The sequence below is a fragment of the Cyprinodon tularosa genome, unplaced genomic scaffold (genome assembly GCF_016077235.1).
Source record: "Cyprinodon tularosa strain WSP-4 unplaced genomic scaffold, ASM1607723v1 ctg414, whole genome shotgun sequence".
Classification (NCBI taxonomy): Eukaryota; Metazoa; Chordata; class Actinopteri; order Cyprinodontiformes; family Cyprinodontidae; genus Cyprinodon; species Cyprinodon tularosa.
Genome location: NW_024039135.1, coordinates 518496 through 541583, shown reverse-complemented (window position 1 = coordinate 541583; position 23088 = coordinate 518496). Strand labels below are relative to the sequence as shown.

The 23088-nt window shown below is 37.6% G+C and overlaps 1 protein-coding gene across 24 annotated transcripts in view; it reads left to right on the top strand.

The window, feature by feature from the left end:
* LOC119792225 (adhesion G protein-coupled receptor L3-like) overlaps positions 1–23088 on the top strand; it is a 359986-nt gene that overhangs the window by 27787 nt on the left and 309111 nt on the right. For all 24 annotated transcript variants that reach the window (XM_038298763.1, XM_038298761.1, XM_038298759.1 and 21 more), the window contains exon 2: positions 7987–8074. The gene's annotated coding sequence lies outside the window, so the exon portion shown is untranslated. The remainder of the gene's footprint in view (positions 1–7986; positions 8075–23088) is intronic.

The following is a 23088-nucleotide window of genomic DNA, read 5'->3' as shown; positions in this document are numbered from 1 at the left end:
AAAGAGATTGCTTATGGTCTATGATTACTTGAGTAACCATTGCAATGTAGCATCATGTGGTAAAGACAGCCATCATGGCCAAGGACCTTGTTTGTGCAATTTCCTTTTCTTAGTAACTAGTAGGGTTATATTGGAAAATAAAATTTAAAAAATTTATTTAATAAACTGATGGTTGTCATATTGCCATACGTAATAAAACCCTTGTCTTTAATGACATTCTGTTCCTAATACATAGTCATTAGAATAGATTTTGCCACTGCAGGCAGGCTGTCCTTAAGGTTTAGGATGATGTTTACAAAAACATCTCAACACTCTTTATGAAGAGCTTTTTTCAGGTCAGACATGCTAAGAGTTGATGAGAAGAACTGGGTCACAGTGTACAGGCTGCATTAGTCAAAGGTGCTCTATTGGGTTAAGGTCTAGACTCTAAAAATAAATGAGGTACCTCTGTGGTTGCTTGTCCATAGCCCAACAGATCTTGCTTTGTGCAATGGTGACCAATCATATGGAGTTACAATGGGTCATTTGTAATATGTTCTCACATTGTTGGGGCAATTACATTTTTATTTAATTTTTATTTACATTTTGTTTATAATGCATATGTAATGACAACTTCCAAACGCTGCTGTAGCATTGGACAACATATCCCCTACTCAAAGTCACAAAATTATTCAGCTTTAAATACTTCCATTTATCTCTATAGCATTTGGTTGTATAGATATAGTATTTTATTTTGGAAGAACTGGACATTATTTAGCCACATTGGTTGTCTTTAAATGCTTATATATATATATATATATATATATATATATATATATATATATATATATATATATATATATATATATATATGTGTGTGTGGCTTTATATATTCATGTGTCAAACTTTTATCTACATGTTTACAGGAGTCAGATTAAATAACTTGCATCTAGTCACAATTTATGACTAGAAACCTTGTGATCACTGGTGAGAGGAGTGTGTTGAGAAAAGGTTTCAATATTTGTGGACTTTGATTTTGAACTGAGTTATGGCTCATCAGTGCAAGCATATATCACCCTGCAGGTTTGAACATTTAGGATATCTATGATTAAGTTACATATCCAGTGAAATTGATTTTATGAGTGGAATTATGATGCAGTCTGGCTTTAGGGCCCCACCTCACCATTTGTGTCACCTTTCTCCCCTGGCTTTAAAAGGAGTGTATGCATAGGTCAGGAGGATCTCACATTGTGTGACGTAAGTTTCAGGACTCGTTTTGTGTGTATTCAAGCTTTATAAACAAGACCCCTGCTCTTTTTCTTGGGCTACTCAGAAGACCACACAAAATTTGAAGACCATTAGCTATTAATCCTGCTGACATATGGTCACTTCAGTGGCAGGGTTGTTTTTGTTTCCAATTACTTGACATTAACAGGGGATGGTGGGATATTTACAAATGAGGACATTTCAGGACTGAACTGGCACAGGTAGCTGATATCACAGTAGTTTTTACGAAGCTCCAAGAGGTGACCCCTTCATTTCAAAATGTTTGCAGAAGGTGTATACATGCCTAGATGCTTTCCACATCCTTACTATCTATGGCCATGGAAGTGATCAATTAGTCAGTTTTCAGAGGGCGTTAGGTTTATCTTTAAGCGTAAACAAAGTCTTTGAATCCTGATAAGATTAGCCTCTGAATGTAACTTATTTTAAAGGCTTTCCATTCTTGGCAATAGCTGGCGGTTAATGAATGGTTTCAAACTTACAAGAATGTAGGTTACTGACGTGTGCCACCAATTTCAGTGGGTTTTTCTGTTCATTAGCCATATCTCTCTTGCCTTTGGCCTTGGTGTGAACATTCTGACTTGTCAGTTACAGTGTCACAACCAGAGGGTCATTTAATTTAGAGCCCCGCTCTGCCGATTAGGGCTTTTTTGTGAGGAGCTGCAACTACTGTAATACGGGTGTTTGGGTCAGTGACGGGCACAATGGCTTTGTTACTCTCGCTGACTTCCTCACTATTGCCTCTCCCTCTCTTTCTCAGCACATTTTCCACTTGGCTGATAAAATAAGCCACTCTTTGATGAGCTTTCAGCAAGCCACGGCACTCTCCCTCTGTAAATGCTTTTATAAAGACACACCACAGGCTGTCAACTCAGATCATTCATCCAGTGGCAGTGGCCGTTCATTGCTTTCTCACAGAATACATGCTATTGCTTCCTATTGACAGGACATTCAGATAAGAACTAAGTTTATTGCGAAACATTTATATTTAGCGGAAAAAATATATTACTGATATTATTAGTCAAAATCTGTTTATTGTTGGACACCCAAATTCATGCTCAAGTATGTTTTTTTTTTATTTTTTATCTACTTTGAAACAGTGGAATAGCCCAAGGCTGAGGTAACTAACAGCTGCAAAGCCAACACAGGTTGCAGGAAACCAGATGGTGTGTGCTGCTAGTCAGGAGACCGAGAGTTTGTTTTTGATTTAATCTGGTATACAGCACAAATAGCTTAGGATTTAGCTTTAGTTCCATTTCCCTTCCAGATGCTTCATTAAGAAGAGCATTTCTATGTAGCTGCAGTTATTTTCTTGTTCCGCAAATATAATGTACTGTACTATGGTAGCATTAAATACACATAGGCTGTTAAAGGGTTCAAGATACCTGGAATATATATCATATTTTCACTGTAACAACAGAATGGTTTGAAATAATCTTAATAGGTTTTTTATATCAAATTAATTAACTTTTGATAGTGTATACTCTGGTACACAAATAATAAGAAATGAGACTGTATGAAGGTTAACATACAGTATTTTTATTATCTTTAAGCCAATTCATGCATATGATAATTATTCGATCTCTTAAGCAAAAAAGGACACAAGGTGATACAATGAGGTAAAAGGAAGAATTTTCACGACATATATATATATATATATATATATATATATAAAAATGCTAACGTAACATAACAGTTTTCATGAGCAAAGAAAAGCAAAAAGAGATTAATTTTAAGCAGTAAAATTAGGACTTCTCACTCTGAACCATGTGTTTATGTTTTGATGGATATTTTCTCTTTTTGCTATATGGTTTATGAAGAGAATATTAGACAGCGGAACATCAAGCACATTTTTCTTCCTATTTAAGCTCTTAAAATTACTTACTACTAATCGCACAGTGTCATTTTATGCAGTTCTATAACTCCTGGTTATAATAAAGAGTATCACATTTTTTTTTAATGTTTGCATGCATTTCTATAAGCAAACATGAATTGATAAGATCTCAAATTCCAGCTCAATTATCTTTGAACAAATTTGTCATGTAAACACCGGCTTAGAGTTAATTAAAATGAATTGCATTTAATTTGTGTGCAGAACTGAAAACTGTTTACAGTAAAGTAGAACAACAACATACATATATGTTAGTGGTATGGCAAACGCAACCTTCTCCTTCTCCTGTAGAATCTTTTTGTGGAATTAACATACTTAATGATTATGAAATCCTAAATCGTCCATGAAAGAAAAACATTACCACATGCTACATTATGGTCAGGCATTACCAGAAATGGTGTCTTCTGCAGCATAACCACACACCAAGCCCTATCAGCTCAGTATAACTACAATGAATCACATTTGGAGTGTGAAATAAAATTTGGGTGTAAGATTGTGGCAGTGACTGCTGGAGAGTCATGCTACGTTTCATCACTTTGTAATTTAGAACGCACTTCTTTCGACAAGGGAGCTAAAAAACGGAGCGGAGTGGATAATGTGACAAAGAAAAGGAGCCAATTTTCTGTGTGTTGCAACACACAGTGCCGGCTCTCGCACTCATGCTTTTCAGCAGGAGGACAATTGTTCACTTTGGCTTTCTAGTGATCCTGGATAGTATGTGTGGCACTCCAACACACTTCTTTAGAAGAAAAAAAAATGCCTCACATTCCCTTCTAATTTAAATGGTCGCATATCTTTAGCAGGCAGTGAAAAGTTAATGAGATGATGTAAAATTAATCCTCAGTTTTGCTTCATAATGGAATCTTAGACAGCCTGTACTTAACATGCAGACCTTTTTCTTTTACAATTTAAAGTGGCCTTTTGAATGGGCAGTTTAATCCAAACCTTAAAATGTCAGCATGTTGAGACTTATAAATAAGGCAACTTTTTATGTTTTAAGTAAAATGTAGTAGAATAGACATTTTAAGAGTAATAATCAAGCTCATAAATTCACATATTCCAGGGTAATCATCCATTAATTAGGTTTATTTCTGGTTTAAGGAGATAAATGTATACATTTGATATCAGAAACCTAGAATGGTCCTACAAGGACTTTCGCTGACAGGTTTAGTTGAGTTAACTAAGTTATGCTACCCAGGTCCACTGCTAAAGGCTTAAACTTTCTTTTGTTGCTCTGTGATAGGATTTGGAGCCCGAACAGGTTACAGCTGTGGAAACTAAATGAAACATATTCTCATTTAGAGTTTCCAGGCCCATTGAATGCATTTCTGGTTAACCTCCCTGGTGCATAATTTTTGTAGCAACCATAACTGGTTTATTTGTTTTTTTGGCAAAAGCAAAAGAATAGTAATCCTAAGAGACCTGTGAAATGAAAAAAATACATATAAAAGAGTATTTTAAACAGTATGATTCCTATCAGGCACATCCCAGTTAGATATCAACTTGCGTAAACGTTATTTGGGGCCACAGTTTTAACTTTATTGCCAGAGAAACCAGAGTTTTGTCCTAATGCTGCAGAGATTAGCAGTGCTACCCCTTCCTCGCTTGTTTTATTTTATTTTTGTGTCCATTAGCTGGCTGGAGGAATTTCTTTTATCTACCACACTTATTACTTGTCAGTACCACATGCAAACCAACTGGAATGTCTGTTTAATGTGAAACGTAGATTTGAAAGGCAGCATTTAAATCAGTGCTTTGTTCTTCTGAATGGTTGCTTATCTTTGCACAGAACATTCCAGCAGTATTTAGCTTAGAGATTCCTCTGCTCAGTGGAGAAATCCGATAGAGTATGAGGAAGATATTCAAAATTAAACGCCTAAAATAAAGGCAAGTTTTGTCCACTATTGGATATTTTTTTTATTTCCCATGTTAGTCATTCAGTTTGTGTGATAGTTTATGGTAGGAATTGTTGCAATATGGTGTGAGCGGGTTTCTTTCCAAACAATCGCGGGCCTGCAAAATAATTGGCAGATGCTCCATTGACCAAACCAGCTACAGCATTTTGAGCCGAGTTGACCTATAGCATCTGCATCCGCTGCCAGAGACTTAAATTTGATCAAACATAATGAAGAGCAGATTTGATGAAGCAAGCCCTTGGCAGCACGATTGAAAGCCAAGATTGGTTGGTCATTTTGCCCAGATGATGTTTAGAAATGGGCACGATTATTCAGATATTTTTTCTCCCATATTTTTTGGTACTGTATTTTCTTTTTTTTTATAATTGACTCATGCGATTAGTCTCACAAATAAATGACTGAAATTGTTGACTGTCGCTAATCTTTTTAAATGATATTTTGAAACATTTTTATCTCAGCCAAAGCAAAACACAGATACATCTGTATAGTGTTAAAATTTAAAATCTGGTCAGTTTGCTGATGATCACTACTTATCAATACAAAGATTTAAAATAATTATTTGAATATCACATTAGTCCAATCTAAAAACAGAAGTGACTTAACAAAAAAATATAATGTAAGGCTGCTGACTTTTCAAGTGTATCACAGTGTGTCACTGACGTCTTTCACAGAGAGATTTAAGCCAAAAAAGTCAAAGAGGATAATGAAAGGTTGGTGGGAAGAAAAAGGATGTTAGAAACAGGTGCATAGGAAAGAGGAACTGGTTGATGGTTGTGCTAATGCTTTGCTTAATAAAACACAGCAACAAGGCTTCACAAGTGAGCACTGACTGTGGAAAATTGCAAAGACTTAATTTAAAGGGAGGACTGTTCAGACCTTGTTTCACATTCATGTATGTCTGAACACCTGGAAGACTTCCGAATTTAACCCAAACTCTTTAAGTAGGCTTTGTTCCTTAAATCTGTAGTCGAGTGTGGTGGATTTTTGTAAATTTTTTTAAAGGATCCCTCTTAGAACGCCTATTAAACGTGTTAGAGAGCATGCACGAGCCCATTAATAGCAGTGATGTGAAATGGATTTCTCCAAAAAGCATGCCAAACTTTAGCTGTCTAGTAGAAACTTCACAACCTAGGCATCAGTGGGAAGCCCGACCTTTACTTTTGGTGTATGCCATCATGTGAAAGAATCTCCCAAAAACACTCTGGTCTTGTTTCTCTTTTCTGAGGCCTTTCTCTTCTTCTCATACACTTCGTAGAAACTTTTTAGCTTACAACCCTCTGCCGTTTTCAAAGAACCGTGGATAGAAAGGCAAGGTTTAATGACTGGCTGAAACCGTAGCACGCCACACATACACCTGAAAGTGAGCATGGGCAGAAAAATGTAGCTACCTAGGGACTATCATGTAGGATGGCCTTATGTAAACATATCACCAGAACGATTGACAAATAGGAGGACCACTTATTTTGATGATCCACCCGGCAAAAGAAAATCCTCCACTATACCTTTAAGGCAGCAGGTATTTCTGTTGCTTGTGCACCTTTATGGACACTCAACTTTCTGTTTATATGTTGTCCTGAATGCAGTCTTTCTTATATGTGTCTGTCTAAAAATTTCTACACTAAAATATGTTATTGATTGAATATAATTTCCAAATTATGGAGAGAAAACAGATTTTGTGTTTCTGTCATCAGGAAGCTATTAAGCAAGTAATGTTTTAAATTCCTAGAGGTCAGTTCTAGAAATTTATAACTTTTTTAGATGAATTTGTATTTGAGTTTCAATCTTTAAAAAAGCATTGCTCAAATAAATTAACTTTCAATGATACTGTAATTTGTGGAGATTCACAGTTGACAAAGGGTCTTTTTAATTTGATTTATGAATTACCTTCCTTGGAAACTGCATTTACAGAAGCTACTGTATAGTGCTCATCAGTTTTATGACTGCATGTGAGAAAGGATTAAAAATCAGGTAAAAATACTTTATTTGTAGAGGTGAAAAATAAATTATATATACTTAATAACTGTGAATGAAGTTAGAATTTCTTTTTTTAGTTCATTAATTCAGATGTTATTAAACAGTACTACTTGGCTTTTAGATACTGGTATTCAGCGTAAACATTTTTAGCAAAGTGGCTTGAATGGAAGAAAAGAATGTTTAAAAATTTAACTGAATGAGAGAAAGGACACAGGGAAGAAGGGCTGAGATGTGCATCTGGTGGAGGGGTAACGAGACAGCGCAAAAGGTTGACGAGTGTATGGGAGGGCAGTCATCAAAATGCTAATGTTGTATGGGATATTTACTGCAGAGGCTTAATGCAGTTTAAAACAGGCTCTTTGTCCTGTAGCCCATCACCAAACCCCTGTTGGGCTCTAATAAATCAGCCATTAAAAGCTGATGTGACCTGAATAGTATGGCAGGCAGTCTTAGTGCCAGAGAGAAGCTGCAGAAAACTGGCTGAAATATTTATGAAGATGTCGTTCAATAACAGTTGACCTAGAAGAAACCCTAAATAAAGAGGTCTGATGTGGCCGTAAGAAGTTAATAATTATGCTGTTGAAAATAGATTATTATTATATCTATATATTCACTTATTTACCTAAGTGTATATGTGGCAAGTGAAGAGAAACAGCATGACATTACTAGTCTTTGCAAATCAACCAATGTACAGTAAGGTCTCGAGGTTGTGTTTTTTTTGTAGTATGATAAATATAAAACAGTGAAATTTATTCATGTTTTAAAATTGTGAGAAAAGGATTTTGTCACAAGTCTTGATCCTAGATATGTGCCTAAATGAAGCAATGTGCTTAAATTGGTCTCATTCTTCCATGTATCGTTTCTCATCATCTATTTTTAAAGAAATATCCATTATCACGCCTTGCTGTGGGTTTCCTAAACTCTTTCCCCTTTTCTTTCCAGGACAGAATATGCCTTTATCACCTCGAATGTGAATTGCAGGAATTGTAATCAGCAGCACTCAAGATCCGCCCTCCGTTCTCAGGCTAAGGTATTGTGCCATTTTTCAGACTTCATAAACAGAGCTGAAAATGTTTGATTGCAATTCATGAATACAAAATCGATCGGAGATTAAACGTACAATATGTGCCCCGTCGCCGTCACCTCGCCAAACACTGTGCAGTGATGAAGAGCAATCATGTGAGCCAGTTTGGCTTGTTCCTTGTGTGCAGTCGGGTGTTTACTGAAATGATTTATGATGGGTGCTCATCTCCCTATGCAAATCTGGAGAACACCTTCGATAAGCCTCTAATTTCTATGACAGCAACAAGGCGGATCTTTTTCTTTGTATGTAAAGAGCATGTTTGGATTTCATTCTCTAATGCAAATTAAGGTTTTGGTATAATCAAGCAAAAGTACAGCTGGTTCGCGTTTTTTTTTTTCACATGTCAAATCTCGTCCCTTCCTACCCGCTTTTCCAAACTGTCCAAGCATATCCGACTGTTTGCTCTGTACTCATCTTCCATGCCTTTTCACGTTCAATTGTCATGACAGCCGAGGCCCTTCCCCTTCGCAATCCATTGTCGCAAAGACACACAAACATGCACGCTTCTTGGCTCTCCAGAATGAATGGATCCACTTCCCTGGGTGCCTCCTGCAGAGAGGTGGGATTGAATTCAATTAGGGAGATTGTTTGTCCTCCAGAGTCTACTGGTGGGCTGGGTTTGCCAGTTAATGCCCCCCTGTTTACCCCACTCCTCAATGTCCCTCACATCAACACACACCGACAATTCTTCTGTATCCTCTTTTTTTGTTTTATTTGTGTGCTATTTCCTGAATTAGTATTCAATGAGATTAGGATATGAGTCAGAATGTGTCATATCACCTCTTCTTTTATTTGTAGCAAACATCTGCAGAGTTACATAGATGGATTTTATTTTCCACAGGTGAATAATTGGATCCAACGTTTGAGCTCGATTCCAGCAGTTGCACACACGTTCTAGGAAAAATCCATTTTTACAATTAGTTTATTCACCGACATATCTGGAGACAAAGACAGGATGGTAAATGTTGCTTACGTAGGAGTAATGGACCCATTAGTAGCAAAGGTGAAAATAGAACTGTGGCTGTCATTGAAATAATATTGAGAGCGGCTTATTTGTGCGCTGAGTTTTGTGTTTTTTATACATAATGGACTTGATTGTGTGTAGGAACACATTTCAGCGGCTGGTCCAGCAGCCTGCTGCTTTCTCTCGTCTGTCAAACTGCTTGACTGTGTGCTGGTGCTGCCTAGAAATCAGATACTGTATTAGTGCTGAAAGATGTCAAATTAATTAAAAAACAAGAAAGATCACCACCCTGATGTACTCTGACGCTGAATTACGGCCTTTGTTTGTTTAAATTTACTTATCTTTGTTCACTTTTGAATGAGCCTGATCAACTTGAAGAATATCCCCATTTTTAGCATGCCTAAATCTTATTTTATTTACAAGCACAGGAATTCGATAATAGATTATGCATTTGGTGCACTGTCTTTCCCTTTATTTTTTATTTTACTTTCTTTTTTCATTTTAAAACCAGAAACCCCTGTGCATTAGATGTTTACTGATAGAGCAACCCACTTTTACAAATGTTTAAGTTCGATAGGGCCTTTTATTCACCCACTAAGTAATTACTATGTAGAATTATTGTGGCCGCATGTGTTTCTAGTGTGTCTTCACCAGATTTGCACATCTCCGTCCCATTCTTCTTTGCAAAACAGCTTAAACAGAGAGGGACTGAATGCAAAGTATCTTGAACCAAAATTTTCTACTCACTCTATAAACACCATTTAATTTCCTTTTGGGATGAACAAAGTGTACTTGAAATAGATCTAATAAAATTAAATAGAATTGAAAAAAATACCCCAAGACCATGTGGCTGCCACCACGGTGCTTAACTTTAACCTCTTTTACCAAAAAAATTGTGTTATAATTAGGACTGAAACAATTAATCCAATTAATCGTGATTGATCAATTATTGACATAATCGTGAAACGATTTAGTAATTGATAAATCGTTATCTTCAGTGTAGACATGGTACAACATGTCTTTAGCTGACAGAGCAACCCACCTTCAGTAGCAATTATAACCAAAATTCTACAAAAAATGTATAAACATAATGCATTTAAAGGTATTTTGGAGGTTTTTCTCGAATAAAAAGAAAGAAAAACTTGCTCCCTCCACAAAAAAATGCACGTGCGAGAGCATGCATAAGTCCATTTCTCCTTGTGTACGCTCTGTTTTAAAGTCGCTTTTTTCATAGCTCATGCAAGCTTAATGTGCCTGAACGTCCGCTTTAACCCCTAAATTCCTAAATCACTATATAGAGCGGGGACTATATAGTGGAGTTTATCGTGAACTCATTTAACTTACTGTTTGAACAGACGATCAATCCCCCACTGGTCTACTGCGAGGTGCCTGCGCCATCTTTGTTATTAGTTGCCGCTGTTGTGTAGCGGCAGCCTATGGCGACATATCACTAGAATGATTGACAATTAGGAGGACCACTTATTTAGATGATCCACCTGGAAATAAAAGATCGTCCCCTATACCTTTAAGATAAAAAAAAAAACTTTTTTATCTGTCAATATGCTCCATCCAGAACTTCTCAAGTGGAAAAGTTTTAGATTCCCCTGGTTTAAATTTGTAAAAAGTCTTCTTAAAGGAACCTTTTGCTATCTGATTAATCAAAAAAATAATCAACATATTAATTTGCAAAATAAATGTTAGTTGCAGCCCTAGTTATAATCCTGCAAAGACCAGCTGATTATTGACACATCGGGCCATTTAAGAATAAGACGGGAGACAGTAGATTACAAAATGCTACACATATATCTGATGTTCTTGAACATCTCATCAGAAATTATGTCGGAGTATTTTTTCTGCTTTAAAATTGTGGGACTGGTTGGACCCACAAACAATACACCATCTCAATATTTCTCCCTTAATTCTGAGGTAATCTTACCTTGTGGAATTAGCTAATATGACCTATTACTATATCACAGTGTTTTGTGGAAAAACTTTCCAGAATTAAGTTTTTTTTTTTAAAACAAAAAAACAAAAACAATATACTCTATAATAGGATATACTTTTTGCTACTGTAGAAACATTTGTGGTCGATTCCCTGTTGTTAGCCATGTGTGACCATAGCACACATATCAGAGGGTTGATATTTATTTTATTTATTTTGGTAGTTTTCAGAGAGGAAGATCAACAGTTTTTTTTTTTTTTTTTAATGGAAGAACACTTGGTGCCAAAATAAAATGGATTTAAACCACAACTCAATATTTGTGGTGGAATAAAAGGCCTTTCTTGCAATTTAGAATAGAGAAGAGCATTAAAAATACATTTTTTTGTTATTCTTAAGTGTACATTTTTAAAACTACCTTTTACTTGTCCTTCTTTAGAACCATGCACTACATTATATTACATGTTTAAAATTTAACTGGGCTTTTAAACACTTTGGCACAAGCAATATAGGTTCGCTCAAACTGCAAAGCTCAACTACAAACTCATTTGAGAGCATAAAACTCTCTGAACAATGCTTTGCATAGCCAGTATGGTTTCCCATAGCAGCATCCATTCAGGTTAGTTTGACCATAATGAGCTGTGACAGCAGCCCGGCTAAGTTTTGGTTCTGTTATCTTAAAGCCCAGCATTTGTTTTGATAGCATGATCCTGCTCAGGGGGATTTTCCAAATAATGCAAAACAGGTCATTTGAATTGGAAAGGGGGTGGACTGCTTTCAGCCTATGTCAGCATTGCCCTCGGATTTGAATTTGGTCCAGAAGTAGTTGACTTTGCACATCGTTGGTGTGTCTGGTTACTGAGGCAACTCAGGTCTGCCTGAGAAACAGCCCGGGTTTCAGAGATACAAGGCAAAGTGCAGAAACCCTTTAAATTACCAAATTACTTTAAATGGCACACATTGTTTTATGTTGTTTGTACGGCTGATACTGGTCTATTGTAGAGCCTCTGCAGAGAGCGCTGCTGTCTTGACAACGTTGACTCTGAAAAAATATATTTGCCCAAACATCAGTGTTGTGATTATCTTTAATAACTGGTTAAGGCTAATATAAGAACGGTCTGTTCCTGCAGGTCATTTTATCTGAGAAGTTCTGTGCAACATTTTCCAAGTTGTCTGGTAAAAACTGATTAAACTCACAAACAAAATCATGAATATTCCGTAATGATTATTATGAATCCTTAAGATGCTTTGGATCGCTATGGATGCTTTTCTGCTATGCTTTCAGTTTAGGAAGATGGCAAGTAAAAAAAAAAAAGTGTGTTCCTATGCAATTTGGAAATTTGTATTTGAAGACCTCAGCCCCTTTTCATTTTGTATCTGAAATGGGAATAAAATGGTTCATAAAATTGTTCTCTTTCTTTCTTTCTTTCTTTCTTTCTTTCTTTCTTTCTTTCTTTCTTTCTTTCTTTCTTTCTTTCTTTCTTTCTTTCTTTCTTTCTTTCTTTCTTTCTTTCTTTCTTTCTTTCTTTCTTTCTTTCTTTCTTTCTTTCTTTCTTTCTTTCTTTCTTTCTTTCTTTCTTCCTTCTGCAGCATCTTTTGGCTTTTGTCCACCATTTTCATTAGGTGTTGTCAGGTTAATATTTTGTTGTTTTTTGTTTTTGTTTTTAGATTGTTAAGGTCTAAGGTTGTTTTTTTGACAAAATGTGGTTGATAGGGGTGCCTTGCCGGCAGGTGTCATAGGGCACCATGGTGGGAGCCTTTCTATGTTGACACCAAATAACAGCATCAACAGGGGTGCTGGCGGCGTGAAGGAAGTTTTCTTGGTTGTGTGAGAGATGATTCGACATGCGTCCATTAGCTCTGCAGCCAGCATGAACAAGCCTGTGATTTATTTTGTAGAGAAAATGGAACAGGTGGGGTTTGAATGGCTTTTTTCCAACAACAAAATTCACACTGTCGAAATTAACTCTGTTGATTAGTGGTAATTTTCTGGTCAAAGAGCTATCCAGGCATAGAAAGTTGGCCTCTCCTATTATGAAAGTTATGTCAGGGTGTTGATAACCATTATTAAAACATGCTTTGCTTATAGGAGGCAACTGTTCATGATACAAAACAGATGTAATGAGGTACTTAGCACGTGCTTTCATGTGAGGCTGGATGATTTTGATTATATATTGTTTGCAACTTCTTCAAACTGGAAGTGATTTGGATGTGACCAGTAGGCAAAACATTATAAAAACATGGGTGGCTCGGCCCTGGTAGAAGCTTACTACTTCTGCTGTGGTAACTACCTAATATGGCAGTTAATGCAGGGGAAGATTAAGAATTGGTTTCGAACCTACTGGACACAAAAGTCCAAAGGGTACTGGTAAGGTCCCAGATGTAAAGCATCGCAGAAATGGATGTCTTCAAGTTTTTTCTTTAACTTGAGGTAGCCAGGTCAGATCAGGAGGTGAACTGTTAAATTGTACTGGTATTCCAAAGTGGATACAACAGGAATGACAAGCTGTTTGGGAAACTTTGCAGTGAGTTACCCCAGGTCTCCGAGGAGACCAACACCCAGCTTGAGCGCACCCTGGGCCCTCATGAGCTCCATGTAGCCCTTCTGAATTAGCAGGACCAGAAGGCTCCTGGCATTGACTGGTTCACTTTTGAATTCTGTAGTGCTTAATGGGACAGCTTGGCAGAGGACCTGTTTCGATGTTTTCAGTGAAAGCCTGAGTCATTTTTCTGCCCAAAAAAGGGAATCTGCAGGAGATAAAGTACTGGTGCCCTGTGACTCTTCTTTTTACTGACTACAAATCCTTCTCCAAAGCCCTGGTAACCAGGATGAGAAGAGGTTATCCAATGGGAGCAGACTTTTTGTGCCCACAACAGATAAAATCTACTTAATTCGAGAGGTTTTGAACTTCTACTGTTCATTAGGTTTGATCAGGCTTTGGTCTCACTTGAAAATGTATTTGACTGCATCAAACACGGCTTCCTCTGCAAAAACCATGCAGGGGTTTGGGTTTGGCATCTTGTTTCTATTTTGTGTGGACTGACTAATTTCCCAGCTTTATAATTCACTGAGCAATATTAAAATACACCAACATAGAGGTTTTTTCAGATCAATAATTTAGCTGCACTTAATTAACATATTTACGAGTTTCAAGGAAATAACCCCTCAGCCCTATAATTATGAATATTGCCTAGTTAAGTGGAAAGCATCGATTGTCACATTGCTGTAAGTAGGGTGGGGTCTGTGAAGTAGTAAATCAACAGTTTAGTGTTTAAGGTTGATGGGGTCAAAGCAGAAAAAAATGGAAGAGAGGATTTATATTAACCAAATTTTGATGGCAAGATTTTTGATAAATAGATTCTCTGCAACTATTCATCTTTTGGATGCAGTTGAGTCCAATGATGCTGTCATCAGGGGCTGATTACAGGGAAGAAAACAATAAAGCCACTTATAGTGGATAATTATAAGCTGATTAGTACAGGCTCAAATCATAATGCTAAAAAACATTAGCTATGTAAGTATCAATCCATCGTCTCCAGCCTCTAAACTCCATGCAGATACCAGACCAGGAATCAAACCCAGGACCTTCTGGTGTAAACTGTACCACTGCACAGCCCATATTACAATCCATAGAACTAATTACTTAAATTGATAATGAGCAGCTTGTTGCAGGAATATTTTAGATTTAAAACACATATTTTCCCGCTCTATTTTTCTACCTGAAAACTTAATTCAACAGCAGCCTCTGGGCGGGTCTCCTCTTCACCGCGGTGGCTGGCAGGTGTTTTTTCATCTAAATAATCTAAATCTTGCAGCTATATTTGCTGTGATCAGTGGGAATAAAGTAGTTTTAATATGTTTTTAAGTGAGAAGGTCCACCTGAAAACTTCATAATTGCAGTCAGTACATCCAGATTATCTATTTCTGTCGGAGGCGCTCAGACCCCCACATACCAGCGGTGCACCGACAGCAGAAATCCATTCATCAGCAGCCTCTAGGCTAACCCGGAGGTTTCACGCGGCGGCTGGCAGGTATTTTTCATCTAAATAATTTAAACTGCAGGCACCCATAAAAGCGAACATATTCCGTCGGCAGGTTTCAGGATTTTAAGTTAATTTAGGAGTGATCACAGCGCTGTGTCATCTGCGATGTGTCTGACTCACGGCCAGCTGCCAGGTTTGATTAATACTTTGTAATAAATACATGAATAAAGCACAGTCATACTCAGTTTTGCCCCCGCTGTATTTTTAAATACGCAGTAGAGGTATTTAAAGGTAGTAGAGGACATGTACCGGTATATAAAAAACGCGCCCTATAGCAGTGGTTCCCAAAGATTTTCTTCTGGGCCCCCCTTTGGATTACAATAAACTCCACTGAAGTTTATTTCACACTTCAGGTTGCAACAAAACAAACTATACCATCTTTACAGTGGAACAACTGTATTTTTTTCATAGTTCTATAATGTGGATTAGAAGAGGATTCTCTGTTGTCTGTGTTATTTTAAACATATTTCTTTTTTATTTGTAACAATATTTAACTTTGCTATAATCTATACATTAAAAAGCCTCTGTGCAAAATGGAGTGAAAACATTTAACAGCTCCCTGAGAGTTTTTTCTTTGTACTTTAATCCTCCCATCTTTTCAGTGGCTGTAGTGAGCCTGCTTTTTGCTGTAGATCTTCTGAAATCTGGGTTGCTCCGTAATTATGCTCAGTCAAGCAAGCGCTGTTTTTTTTTTTTTTTTTTTTCTCTTCATTCATCCATACCGCTTCCCGCGCCCCCCCTGCAATGGCATTGCGCCCCCCAAAGGGGGCGCGCCCCACACTTTGGGAACCACTGCCCTATAGTCCGGTGCGCCTTATGTGTGTGTTAAATACAGAAATGGGATACATAACTGAGACTGCGCCTTTTAGTACGGTGCGCCTTATGGTCGTGAAAATACGGTATGTTGCACAGGAAAAACACTATTCAGAAAATCTAAACTGTACAAAGATAGATATTTTAGGACAGAGAGATTCCTTCCTGGACGTTTTTCCTCTGATCTGTAAATAGATGGACACATATTTGGATAGCTACCACAGCTCAGATTGGTGGAAATATTAGGGTTTTTCCTGGGTAGGTTCTGCATAGAATCAGACTATTGTGGCATGCATATTGACTTGGATCCAGTACCGGTGGTGCCAAAGAGCAGATGGCTGGGTCTTTAAGGTCACTTAAAAAATGGCAGAAGAATCCCCAGTGGAACTGAATCCAGACTTTAGGGCCCTAGTAATTTTTGGTCTTTGTTTAATTGAATCCTCAGGTCTTTCTGTTGAATATACATAGCTGGGTTACCAAGTAAATTTGTTGATTAGAAACACATTGATTTCTCCTTCTGTCTGGTTGGTCATTATAGAATACAGCAGAAATGATTAATTTGGTACTTATGAAGCAATAGGCCTTAGGTGTTGATTCACTCCAAGTGAAAATTATGCTCTTGCTACTGTAGATTTAACTTACACAAAGACGACAGATTTTCAAAGCTATCATGTCCCACAGAAGTTGTTACTGGTTAATTGAATACAGATACAAAGCAGATATGCAAAGGTCTGAATAATTGTGTTTCATTTGGGGTCAAATTGAGGCCTTGCTGAAACATTTGTAGAGAAGATAAATATCAATCTAATGTCTTACCATCAAATAAGATGATTCATCAGAATGCTTGTTAGCATAGCTTCCAAAAGGAATATATTCCTTTAATTTCTTCCTGGTATAACCTTGTTTTTTTAATTTTCAAGACAATTTTAACAGTAAAGGAAAAAATATTCAAACTAAGCCAAGCTTGTAGGGCTGTTTTTGTGATAATACCTGACTAAAGCAAAACCATATGGGCAAAGTCAGGTAAACACTGTGGCTGTGTCCGACCGTCCGCCCTAATCACTATATGGGGCCCTATATAGTGTTTACTCTGCTTTAAATTAGTGTCCGAACATCTAGTGGTTGAAAAAGTAGTACTATGAACCTTGAAAACCAGTGATCATCCATGGTCACTAGACGAACAGATAGACCCTAGATTCCTTTGCGAAAACTCTCTTCACAAAGCATCATTGGCTTTGTTGTGGCGTCGACAAATAACAAAGATGGCTGATGCACCATCTTGCCTGGACACTGGGGAGTAAAAAGTAGTGATCATCTGTCCGAACAGTCAGTTAACTGAGTTTAGTATAGTGATTGAGGGGTTAGGTGGAATGTTTGGACACATGCAATTTGAAATATGAACTTTTGATGCTATTCCATCACCATTAGTTTGTAACACAGAAAACTGAACTTGAGAACCCAGATTCATAACTTAGACATTGGTACAGATTAAAAAACTTGGTTACAAAGGAGTCTATATGGCTTTCATACAGGACAAAACCATTCATCCATTTTCTTACACGCTTATCCCAAGTGGGGTCGCAAGGGGTGTCTACGGGCGAGAGGCGGGGTACACCCTGGACAGGTCCAGTCCATCGCAGGGCAACACAGAGACAAACAGGACAAGCAACCATTCACACACACACTCACACCTAAGGGGACTTTAGAGAGGCCAATAAACCTAACAGTCATGTTTTTGGACTGTAGGAGGAAGCCGGAGTAACCCAGAGAGAACCCACGCATGTGCAGGGAGAACATGCAAACTCCATGTAGAAAGACCCTGGGCCGGGAATTGAACCCACAGGACCAAACCTTTGAATACAAAGTTGATTCCATATGGATACCAAGATATGTTAATTTTAACCTGATTTAAATTTTGTAACCCAACTAGGATATACATAGGGTACACAGCAGGTTTTCTTGCGTGGGTCCCATACTCAAGGCCTTATTTCCTGCTTGAGTATCACCCCAGTAAGGGGGACATACAATGAGCTGCAATTACCTTCTGACTGAATGAGGTCAGAAAGCTCCGAACGTAAAAAGGTAAAATATATTTCAAATTTCCAAAACGCAGAACAAAGAGAATAGCGATCGTGATAACTATGCATTCAGTGACTGAACCAGAACCTAAACAGTCATACTCATTAAAATCTGGCCCATTAGAATTTAGGTTTGATTGCTAGTGGTTGATCAGTGACCAGGATCTAAGGTGATTTACGAATATAACACATTTTTTTAACATCTAAGAACCTATCTATTTCTCATTCGCAATCTATCACCTTTACACAGAAGCCCACACTGTTTCCTACTTCCTGTAGCACCTCACCTCCTGAGCAAGTCCAGGCATGTTACAGTGTTACACCTGTTTTGATTGGTAGAGGTGAAAACCCCCAGGTCTGGCAGGGAATGGTAAATTTGAAGCTATATGTGTGTAGAAAGGGGTTAGCAGGAGGTTTGTAGAATTGTCTTTGTTATGTGCCTTTCTACCACTAAAATGTTTACTGTGTCAATAAAAACAACAGTCCTAACAGTAAATTCACAATGCAGCTCAGTGTTTTTTTTCTCCCTCCATCATTTTCTATCAACTTATCTCAAACTATCCTATTTTTGTATTTAATATGCTGCTTCCTACCCTGGTAAGATCAGAATCGATTGATTTTCAGAAAAAGGGTTCAGGAACTGATTGGATTTCTATGGAATGTGTTGAAACTAACACAAATCAAAATCCAGAGGAAAAGTGATGACATAACTTGGACTTCTAAGATATAGTGTAACTTCCAAAATACTATAGCTCAAATATCAAACCTGATATTGTTCATTTTAGATTCTTTTTTTTTCTTTCCTCTTTAGAATATTATCACATTATGGTCTAGATGAACTACCAGTGCACCCGACACCAAAAGCCTAAGCTACGGGAAGGTGTTCAGAGCTTTTCAGCTCCGTTTGATGTGCACAGGCAGCTGAGTTTACGTCCTAAGCTAAGATCTCCTAGGATACTAAGGAAAGAAGAAGCAGCGAGGAAAAAGAAAGCGATTACTTCAGGGCTTTTAATAGAGGATCACTCTGTCATGTTCTTTTTAGCTCACTCATTAGTTCTTTCTTCGTCCCCGGAGGGTGATTCTTTAATTTTGTCTTTTGCTAATACCAAGGCCACCTATTGGTTCAGAATTGTGCCTCGATATAAGTTGGCCAAATATGAATACCCATTTTTTCCTCTTAAATCATCAAGTCAGAAATGGACATTGCATGTAGAGTAAAGGCAGGGAAAAAAGTAGCAGCCATTCAAAATGGCCCTTCCCAGCCAAATTGCAGCCCACTTTCCTGCAACTCCCAGCAATATCCCCTCCAACTTCCAGCCACTGGAGTAATGCCCTCTTCCATATTTTTCTACTCTGACTCCCCCCTTTCACTGAATTACAGTGTCTGACCAGGTGTTAATGCTTCTCTTTAGGTCTGAATGTCCACAAATCATGGCAGAAAAAATAGTTTAGTACAAAGATTGATGTTAAATAATTAATTGTAGGGGACTGGCCAAGGTCGAGCCAAAGACCCATCAAGGAAAGTGAGGAAATTTTGGATCGCTACTAATGTATATAGTTATTGTAGAGTCCATTTGAATGGTATTTATACTCTTTTAACTTTTCCATAACATGAACACTGCTTCCATGACTTACATTGGGGTTTTGTGGTGTCAAAGATCACCACAAAAACATCACATGTTCATACATTTGTTTTTCAAAAATCATAACCTGAAAAGTAGATTTTTTTTTTTTTTTTTAAGGCTCCCTTAAGCTGCATAAGACTTTAGATCAGGAGTAACCAATTAAAAATCTGCAGGGTCCGAATAAAGAAAATCATCAACCAGTAAAGGTCCAGAGACATTTTTAATTATAATCTGTTACTTTAAACAGAATTTAACACTGAAATAAAATGATTATTTTTTTTGCATCCATTTTATAAATTGAATTTTTAAATTAAAAAAGATATAGAAATTTTAAAGTACAGAACAAAAATCGTTCTGTTTGGTATATAGACAATTTCCTGATTCACATATTTTATAAAATACCTGAACTGAATGTTATTTCTTTATTTTTAAATTTTTATGGCTTTATCAGAGAAGTGGAATTTAGGCTGCCCTGCAAGGCTTTAAACCTGGGTTTGATTGGAGACAAAGCCATTCTCAAGCACATATCAAGATGCTCATTTTGAGCCTGGATCGATATTTATTTTTGATTATGTTCATGGTGGAGAATCCTGCTTCACAGCAGTAGGTTGAGCCAAACATACTCAAAATATGAAGGATCATCTTTGAGCACGCCTTTTCACTTTTCTGTCACCAGTTCACCGCACTTCTTCCGACAGTCTACACTTTCTTTCACTTTTTCTCATCGTCGTTACCCACCGCCCGGCTTGCCACAGGTTTGCCTGCTGTGTCTAAAAGTAGGTAGTGTCAACAGCCCTGACTGACACAGCTCATTGGCTAATATGCATCACATGTAGCCTGGTCCTGGAGGGCTTTCCCGTACGAACAGGAGAAGCAGCGCAAGTGAAATTCGACGCTGTCATCGTACAACATGAGGTCATTTATAAATGTTTTAAATTAGATTGTGTCCGGATTAGCCAGCAGGTGGGTCCGATAATCCCTGACCTCTGCTTTAGATGGTGGCGAAGGTTTCATTTTTAGCAGAACAATCCTCATATGCAGGCAGAGCACCAAGATAAAGGATTTAGATTATGTGATAGAAAGGCCTAATCCAAGTCCAAACAGAAACCTAGTTGTGGAACCTGGTAAGACTTCTGTTCATATGTCCTCTCCTTACAGTTTGAACAAACAACTTGGAATCAAAGAGAGTGCATAACATGCAAAGTTTTGTCAATACTTCATCAAGGTATTTTTATTTGTCAAACATGAATATGTAATCTTTTTTTATTCAGTAACTAAGTTACAGCTTTCAAGGACATGTGAGGTTGAAGCTACACTATAAGGGTCAGGTTAACAGGTAAAAAAATAAGATGCAAATGAACACTGAGTGTACACAGTAACTTTAGTCACAATCTGTGCCTGTGAATCACCAGACAAGCCTGTTCTTCATTTTCTTCCCCTCCCTTTGGCTAGTACCTGTGAAATCAGACATCCTTGTGTGCCTGTCAAAAAATAACCAACACTCTGCCACTCTCAGCTGGCTGACAGGAGAGTTCACCTTCTGACAACCAGCGCTCACGCTGAGGCAATCAGAAGTTGTCAAACGGGTAGAATGTCCTCTGCTTTGACTCAAATAAGTGCTTTTTTGAGGTAAGGGGGAGGTGAAAGTTTGGCCGTCAGACATCATACCTTTGGCTGCAAGTGTAGGTGTGCTAATGGCCTGTTTATCTGCAGCGATAATAAAATATTGTCCGCTTGGTCACGTTTTTGGTAGATGAAAATGGAGGGCAGAGAGGCTCGGTTCGTGCACATTCACGACTTCTTATGATTATACATCATCTTCAAGTACACCCAGTGCCCGTCTCTTTAAGTATGCCCATGAGGTTTATGAAAAAGTAATTTACATATTTGTTCTTCGTATGCTTATAGCCGGCTCCTCTGCCCCTCTGAAAGGAAGGTGGCTGTCCTATAAAAACACAAGGCCAGAAATTATTGATTTGCATCTGTTTTGCTGGGACAGAGCCGAGCACCTCTTTCCTGTCAGCCCCGCAGGCGACGTTCCAGCATCCCAAAGGTGCCATCGCATTCGTCTCTCCTTTTTTTTTTCTAAGTGTGGCTCTAAACTGTGGATGGGCCCTGCAATCTGGTTCTGGCCTCCCTTGGATTTTATTTACAGCCTCGGCCTGGCAATAAAGGCCAAAATTTATGACTTAGTTTTTAATTAGAAATAATGTCTTGTAGAGTTTAAGTGATGGATGGTTTAATCAATATATAGACTGTGGCTGGCCTGATGATAAACGCTGCTATTGACAGTGTGCAGAGTAGCCTAACTTAACACTTTGTCTTTTAAAGAAATATGGAGTGTTTTGTTTGCTCATGGAAACTCTACATTGGCCTTTTCATCTGCCGTTTTACTGGCTCCCACTGCCTTGTCAACATTTCTCTCCTAAACAGTCAATGTTATTCTCTAAAATGAAAAGAACTCCCCTGTGCAACTTTTTTGAGTTGATTGTTTCTTCTCATCTCCTTCAAATCGTATTGTATTGTCCATTTTCTTACTTTTGAATCAAGTGAGATCCGAAGTCCTGTTTTGTGATTAGAAACCAACATGCAAACAGGTAGAGATTTGAATGATTATGCTGCTTTCCCTTCTCTTTTTTCAGTGTGTGTCTGTGGTTTGAGGAAAAGAAGCGCCGGAGGATTTACAAGTAGAATAATTAAATAGGAATCAAGTCGATGGGATTTGTTTCCTGGCGCTGTGGATAATTGTGTAATATACACCAGGATGAAATTGAGACACTTGACAACTGAAGTTCAATTTTATCACTTATGGCTTATTGTGGAGTGCTTAAACAGGGCTGTGCAACACTCAGTGGTTTTTTTTTTCCACTTTCCAGGCAGTGGTAAAGATGATCTGACACAGGAGCAATGTGTGTAAATTTAAGAACTGCTTAAAAATATTGTTTTAGTGCTCTACAAGTATGTGACCAATGGATGGACTGTGTTTTAGATAGAAACTCATATCTTTTACAGTTTTTATTTTTATCCTATCCATCCCCATTAGAGATGTCCCGGTCCGATATTGATATTAAAAATAGATCCATGAATATTGCAATATATTAGCCCCAATCAAAAGTCTCTATAATAAACAGGCTTAAATAGGAATTCTGCTGCAGCATTTCACACCATCATTTTGTTTGCTGGAGCATTTCTATGAAGCAGTGCTCGTATTCCTCACATAGAGCAAATTTGATCACAAGCTGTGTGCAAAACTTGTCATGCACACATTTCTTCCACTTTTATATATATAAACTTGAATATTCTTATGTTAAAGTTTAAAATTAACCTAACCCATTGGTTGATAAATAGGTCTGTTGTTATTTACTTGTTGCTGACTTTGTTTTTCCAAGTCTTTTGACAAATAAGTGCTGAATGTATGAATGATTTGTGCTAATATCGTTTTAAATTATGTAGTGGCAATACTCCGAGCTACAGTATCGGTTTTGTATTGTGAATGA